Below are 7,345 nucleotides of genomic sequence, written 5' to 3' on the forward strand. Positions count from 1 at the left end.
AATGCGTATACTTAATTGTCAATAATTTTACCCGTATCATGTGATACTGCATCAGCAATTTCATGGAGATTACTTTAATATTAGAGTGAATTTTTGTCAATGGACATTAACAGAGAATGCACTGCAGTTTTACCTGTTTGCCAATGAAGCTGGTTTCACAAACCACAGTGCAGTGAATTTACGAAACATGCATTACTGGACCCTGGACAATCCTCCTTGGCTTCGACAGGTAGATCGACAGCGACCGTGGAATGTAGATGTATGGTGTGTAGTAACTGGCGACCATCTCATTGGTCCTCACTTCATTGAAGGCACCCAAACAGCTGCAAAATACATCGAGTTTCTACAAAATGATTTGGCATCATTGCTAGAAAATGTCTTGCTGTGAACTCGTAGACGTATGTGGTACCAACATGATGGTGCTCCTGCACATTCTGCAATGAACAGTAGACTGACCCTTGACCGAATGTTCGATGGGAGTTTTATAGGATCTAGCAGATGCATAAATTGGCCAGCCCATTCTCCTCACCTTACAGCTTTAGACTTCTTTCTGTTTGGTACATTAAAGGAGAACGTCTACCATAATGTGCCTGAAACACCAGAGGATATGTAAAAATATACTGAGACAGCCTGTGGCAATGTTACACCAGATGTACTGTGTCATGTAAGACATTCATTACATGGTAGATAGCACATCTGTGCAGCAAATGATTGGCACCACTTTGAACATTTATCGGCCTGAAATTTCAGGACACACTCTTTTACATTCTGTAATAAAAAACTATAATTTTAACTACATTTTAGAGAGAACAAGATACTCTATCGCCTATTTTTCGCAAATCGAAAAATTATTAAAGGTTTTATTACAACCTGACACACCTTGAGCGTGACTCCAGAAAATTAACAGCCCGAGCAGACATTGATGGAGCCTGGTAGGGCACTTAAAGCATGAGGTATTTTTATGATGCTCAGCTCACAGAAACGGCATGTTGGGAGTTGAAGGCAATTGGCAGCGAGCCCATCCCTTAGTAAATCTTGCCAGACAGGCCCACAGCCATGCAAGGCAGACAGGGCAGCCCCCCCCCCCCCCCATCCAGATAAAGCTAAAGCAGAACAATGCCACGATACCTGCCACAGTGCCAGCAGAAGCCTGGGCAGGGCCGACGGTCTAAAGGAAGTTGCCTACCCAGTGGAGTCATAAACCAGACATTGTGTGCAGAGCCACGCATGATAAAAATTCATGTTTTCGTGTTTGGCGATAGTACAAGTAGGCCAGTGACCCACTTGCCTTGGCCGTCTCTGTTATATAAGAATACTTCGGAATCTGAGAAAAGTTTCCAGATAGAATCTTTATTACACCTCACAGCTAGGACTAACAAGATCCAAGGCACAGGCAATTTAGATAAATATCTTTGAGATTGTATTTGTTCGCTTGTTGCCATGGGAAGAGACATGAGTTCAGAGAGAATCATCTCTTCCCCCTCTAAGAAAACTTTAAAAAAGCCAGTAATTGGCAGTTTTTTTTCAGAGATGCAGGTTTCTTATTTCTTGCCCTGTTTCGACATGAGTTTGTGTGGGAGATATGTGTCTAGAGCCTTGTGATTGATTGAAGATAGGTTGAAGGTGGTGTCCTTCATGCACTTTGTGGGTAAACGGAATTTTTTTCTGGATAGGTGGGAAACACCAGGGTGCAGGACTTTGGTCTGGTAATAGACTTCTGGTCGAAGGTCTGGTATGTGTGGTTGGTAATTGGGACCTGTCCTGAGACTGACTTCACTTGCGAGTAGTTTGCACTGGGGAGCCTTTGGTGAACTTCTTATTGTACTGACAGTGTGTCTTCAAGCATCTCAGACTACTCGTTTGCCGTGGGCACACTTATTCGCGTTTGTTGACCAATCTTGACGTTTGGTATCCTTGTGTGCTCTGTCGTATAAGTGAGCCAAATTGGTCCTTGGTACGACCAGTGAATGGGTGTGTCACACACTGAAATCTACCGTGATTTCAGGGGTCTGGCAGAGAGTGAATACTGATCCATCTACCTGATCGCTAGACTGTTAGACTGTAAGATTTTCTCATTACTTTCGTGGCTGTGGTCGATTAACAGGTGCCGCCTCCACGTCTCACATCCTTTGCGGCACACATCTCGCCAGCTGCAAGTCACGCTGCAGCACGAAGTAAACAGGGTGACGTACTGCCGCTCTGACATTGCCAGGGCGTACAGATCTCAATCGCCATTTGCTCTCGGCTACACCTATGTAGAGAAACTTCAGTAGATCTGATCAAACAAAGTCTGCTCAGCCTCAGATAAATTCAGCTCGTGTTATCCACATTTTTGGAGCCAGAGCACTTGACTCACTGGTCACCTCGTTACATTGTCTTTGCCAACCAGGATCCATCCAGTGGAGTAATCAGTTAGTTGTTTTTGGAATTCTATATATAATTCGTTTAGTATAATCTATGTCTTGTCTGATAAGTTAAATGTTGTTAGTATACTAAATTTTACCAACATTCTCAATCCATTTAATAGTCCAAGCAAGTCACCTTTCACATTCTCATGTTAATGTACATTTTCTTCTAACAAATCAGTGTTAGACAGCATTCTTCAGAGAAAAAGACTAATAAAATTGTTAGCATGTGGACGTAGCGTGCTGTTTATGTCTCTTCTGTGCCTACGTTACATAACTTTGTATCTTTAATTAATTCGGTTCTCTCTGATTCACGTGACTGAACTGCTGTGAAGTTACTCAAGCGTCAACTTTATGTTACAAATTACACTGGATCTAATTATCATTTTACAATGGAACAAATGGAACTCATTAAGTATTTTTTTCTATTCTCACCTGTGCTAAAAATAATAACAGGTTTCAATTTAAAAACAAGTAAGTATGTGTTGAAAATCATACTTCCGTTCATTTCTCAATGGTTTATATTAGCCTATTACACCAGCCCCGATCCTCAAATTCGGTCTGCGAAATTGGTTACTCAGTGTTTGTTGTAGTTTGGGAGGTGTTTCCAGTGATAATGTTTGGTGATTCACCCTGTATACGAACATGCACAAACCGCCGTCTCACTTACTTCGCTGGTTTTCACTTCTATAGTGGCCCAAAACACAAAGAGGCATTCATACTTTGTGGCCGTGCTTACGATTCTAAGAGCCTCATATATTCGCTAATGAAACTCAGCATGAATAATCCATGATAGTGTGAGAAGAATTTATAACCATATCTAGAACACTAGAGGATGAAAGACCTTTACTACTCTTTATTGAAGCTCTGAGCGGGTCACAGAGGAGTTCATATGTAGCAACAAAAAGCTTTAATCACTGCGCTAAAAACATAAAATTCCTGACAGCAAAATAAATTTTTATCGAACTTAAAATCATTTCTCTTTGACAAATCCTCCTACTCTGTCGACGAATTTCTATTTAAAAATTAGTCGCCTGTTCCAAAAAATTATAAAAATTCATCGAATACTCACGTTAACATTACTCACGTATTATGAGACTGATTCACAAATTGCGGTTACAGTTTGACGTCCGCTGTGTACGCAATTAATGATACGAAAATTTCTGCTGGGCCGAGACACGATCCAGGATTTACCACCTATCGCGACTGGGCGGCATGACCAAATTTTTTAACCCTTCCTAGCTGGTTAGAACTCTGTGTCCAGCGATATTCGAAAAAGAGGCCTTTTCGATTCCCGGGAAAATACTCATTAAACTTTTTTATTTACTTTTTACTTTTCCTTCTTTTTATTCATTTTTGGGCCTCCATCCACCCTTACGGCCAATCCTTGCTCTTCATAAATTGTGACTTCATCGGCTAACTTCGTTCAGCTGCATTCAGGTTTCCTTGGTTGACTAAATTCTTCTTTAAGATAAAATGAAAGACTTCTGTATCCCCTTGAAACCAAAACCTTCTTTTTCTTCTTAAGGCTATGGTATTTTTAATTTGTGGTATTTTAGAAGAATTAATATTATGTTCCTGCTCCACTTGAAGTAAAGGAAAGAACGTGTACTTCTACACAAACTCGAAACTTTCGAATTTGTGGTTTTCCTAGTTGCTGCTGACTGTTTTGTCCCTTTCTTGGTACAAGCAGAGTTTATGTAGTTCATATAGCAATATATTAGGCTCGTGTATGTTTTCGTCTTTGAAGTCGGGAACGTTTTTAAATCAGTGTGTATTATCTTTTTGGGGTTAATTTCAGCCGTTGTCGTCGTTAATAGCATTACACTTAAGCGTAGGATACTCAAAGAGGCTACTGTTCGGTGCAGCGCTGCGTCAGTCGAGCCACAGTGTTCACAGTAAAGGTTCCCTCCGAGTCTCAATTGGTGTCGTCGTGATGCTGTTGGAAACAAATCCTTTAAGAACCTTTAAGAGGCTAAGAGCATCGTTCAACTTACAGTCGCATCCGGAAAATTAGACCACACAAGGTTCCAGTTAAGATGTTTGTATCTTATTTGGCAAAAAACCACGGAATAATGTAGATAGAGAGGTAAAAATTGACACACATCCTTGGACTGACATGGGGTTTTATTAGAACAAAAAAAAAAAAAAACAAAGTTGACAAACAGTCCGACAGATGGCGCTGGACAGCAAAACGTCAGTGACTGCGCATGACAATCGTGTATAAAAGAAGCTGTAATGAGAGAAAGAATCTGAAATTCAATAACGAAAAAAAAAAGTTTTAAGTTCCACGATTTCTTTTCGCCATGTTACTCTTTAAGTCTCCGATTTTATCGCCTGCTTTTTATTATTTATTCTCTTGATCTTTCTCACAAAATCTGTAGGCTGAAGAGCGGTATACTAAGCTGCTGCCAGCCCGCCCCCTTCGGGGGGAATTGAAATTCAATAAAGAAAAAAAAAAAAAAGAAAAAAGAGCAAGAATCAGATGCGCCAGCGGTAGCAGCATGTTGACGTTACCTGAAAAGGCGCTTTTAGTGAAGCTGTATTATCAGAATGGTGAATGTGCTAGTTCAGCATTACGATCCTATCGCTATAGGAAGGGGATTCGAACGGGTAAAGGTCCGTTGACAAATGCAGCCGTGGCGAGAATGATTTCGAAGTTCGAAGTCACGGGTTGTTTACACGATTGACCCCGTAGTGGCCGACCGAGCACAAGGCGTAATGCTGTGAGACAGTTCAGGAAGAAATGGAGACTGCAGCGGGTTCGTCTATACACGGGGAAGTCAGCGCCTGTGCAGTAGCACGTCGCACCGCCATTCCATACAATACTGTTTGGTTGGCACTTACACGTACCCCCCCCCCCCACCCCAATGCTATCCGTACAAAATCCATCGCCATCATGAAACCTGGCGATTTAGTGAATCGGAGTGCATTTGCGGTGTGGGCGTTTAAAAAAAATTGCGGAAGATGACGATTGGTTGAGTAACGTGTTGTGGACCGACGAAGCTCATTTCACGCTCCGAGGGTCTGTCAACGCCCACAACTGAAGAAATTGGGCTACCGAAAATCCTAGAACTGTCGTGGAAACTCCATTACACGACGAAAAAGTCACGGTATGGGTTGGATTTACCACATCTACCGTTATAGGGCCTTTTCTCTTCGAGGAAACGGGTGTTTCTGGTTTTGTAACTGCTACCGTGAAGGATGAGAGGTACGCCGATGCGTTACAGAATCTCATCATCCCCAGCCTGGCTGATAAACACCTGCTGGAACGTACGATGTTTATGCAGGATGGTGCTCCACCCCTTATTGCTAGACGCGTGAAACACCTCTTGCGCGCGTCGTTTGGTGATGATCGTGTGCTCAGCCGCCACTTTCGTCATGCTTGGCCTCCCATGTTCCCAGACCTCAGTCCGTGCGATTGTTGGCTTTGGGGTTACCTGAAGTCGCAAGTGTATCGTGATCGACCGACATCTCTAGGGATGCTGAAAGACAACATCCGACGCCAATGCCTCACCACAACTCCGGACATGCTTTACAGTGCTGTTCACAACATTATTCCTCGACTACAGCTATTGTTGAGGACTGATGTAGACATATTGAGCATTTCCTGTAAAGAACAACATCTTTGCTTTGTCTTACTTTGTTATGCTAATTATTGCTATTCTGATCAGATGAAGCGCCATCTGTCGGAAATTTTTTGTACTTTTGTATTTTTTTTTTGTTTCTAATAAAACCCCATGTCATTCCAAGCGTGTGTGTTAATTTTTACCTCTCTATCTACGTTATTCCGTGGTTTATTAAGTTTTCAAATTGATACTGACTTTTTGATCACCCGGTATATACAGTTCCCTTCAGTGAGTTTTCGTATTGAGGCTCTTTGCGTTTCGTAGTTTGTCTAGAATTCCTATTATAATTTTACGAGTGCGAATATTTATGGCGATGTTTGTCGTTGAGCTAACAGCCTTAGCGCAGTGGTAGCACGGCTTCCCGTGCAACCACCGAAGTTTAGTGCTGTCGGGCTTTGCTAGCGTTTGAAAGGGTCCCAGTCAGGGCTTGCTGAGTGCTGTTGGCAAGCGGGTTGCTCTCAGCCCTCGTGGGTCAAATAGCTTTGAGCACTATGGGACTTAACGCTATGGTCATCAGTCCCCTACAACTTAGAACTACTTAAACCTAACTAACCTAAGGACACCACACAACACCCAGTCATCACGAGGCAGAGAAAATCCCTGACCCCGCCGGGAATCGAACCCGGGAACCCGGGCGCGGGAAGCGAGTACGCTACCGCACGACCACGAGCTGCGGACTCAGTCCTTGTGAGGCCAACTGAGAAGCTACGGGCGGAGAGGTAGCGGCACCGGTTACGGAAATCGGCAAAGGCCAGGAGATCGGTTTGGAGACCACATGCCCCTCCTCATCTGCATCCGGTGTTAACTGATGTCTGGCCACACGGAGTACCATTACTTTCCTGATGAACTATTCTATACAATTCTTTATTTGAACTAGGCAACGGCCTTGCCGCAGTGGCTACACCGGTTCCCGTGAGATCACCGAAGTTAAGCGCTGTCGGACGTGGTCGGCAGTTGGATGGGTGACCATCCAGGCCGCCATGCGCTGTTGCAATTTTTTCGGGGTGCACTCAGCCTCGTGATGCCAATTGAGGAGCTACTCGACCGAATAGTAGCGGCTTCGGTCAAGAATACCATCTTACGACCGGAAGAGCTGTGAGCGGTGTGCCCACGCCCCTCCTATCCGCATCCTCCACTGAGGATGACACGGCGGTCGGATGGTCCCGGTAGGCCACTCGTGGCCTGCAGACGGAGTGCTTTATTTGAACTATATGTTTTCGCTCTACAGGTCTATCTGAGTAGTATACCTTATTTTCGAAAGTGCCTGCATATTCTCATACTGTATCCTTTCAACAATTTTTAAGTTTCTAG

General features: G+C 43.4%; 1 pseudogene; it reads left to right on the forward strand.

The window, feature by feature from the left end:
* The first annotated feature begins 6,910 nt into the window (after positions 1–6,910).
* Positions 6,911–7,028, forward strand: LOC126142842 (5S ribosomal RNA; annotated as a pseudogene).
* Positions 7,029–7,345: the final 317 nt, after the last annotated feature.

This window comes from Schistocerca cancellata, unplaced genomic scaffold, assembly GCF_023864275.1.
Source record: "Schistocerca cancellata isolate TAMUIC-IGC-003103 unplaced genomic scaffold, iqSchCanc2.1 HiC_scaffold_754, whole genome shotgun sequence".
NCBI classification, from domain to species: domain Eukaryota; kingdom Metazoa; phylum Arthropoda; class Insecta; order Orthoptera; family Acrididae; genus Schistocerca; species Schistocerca cancellata.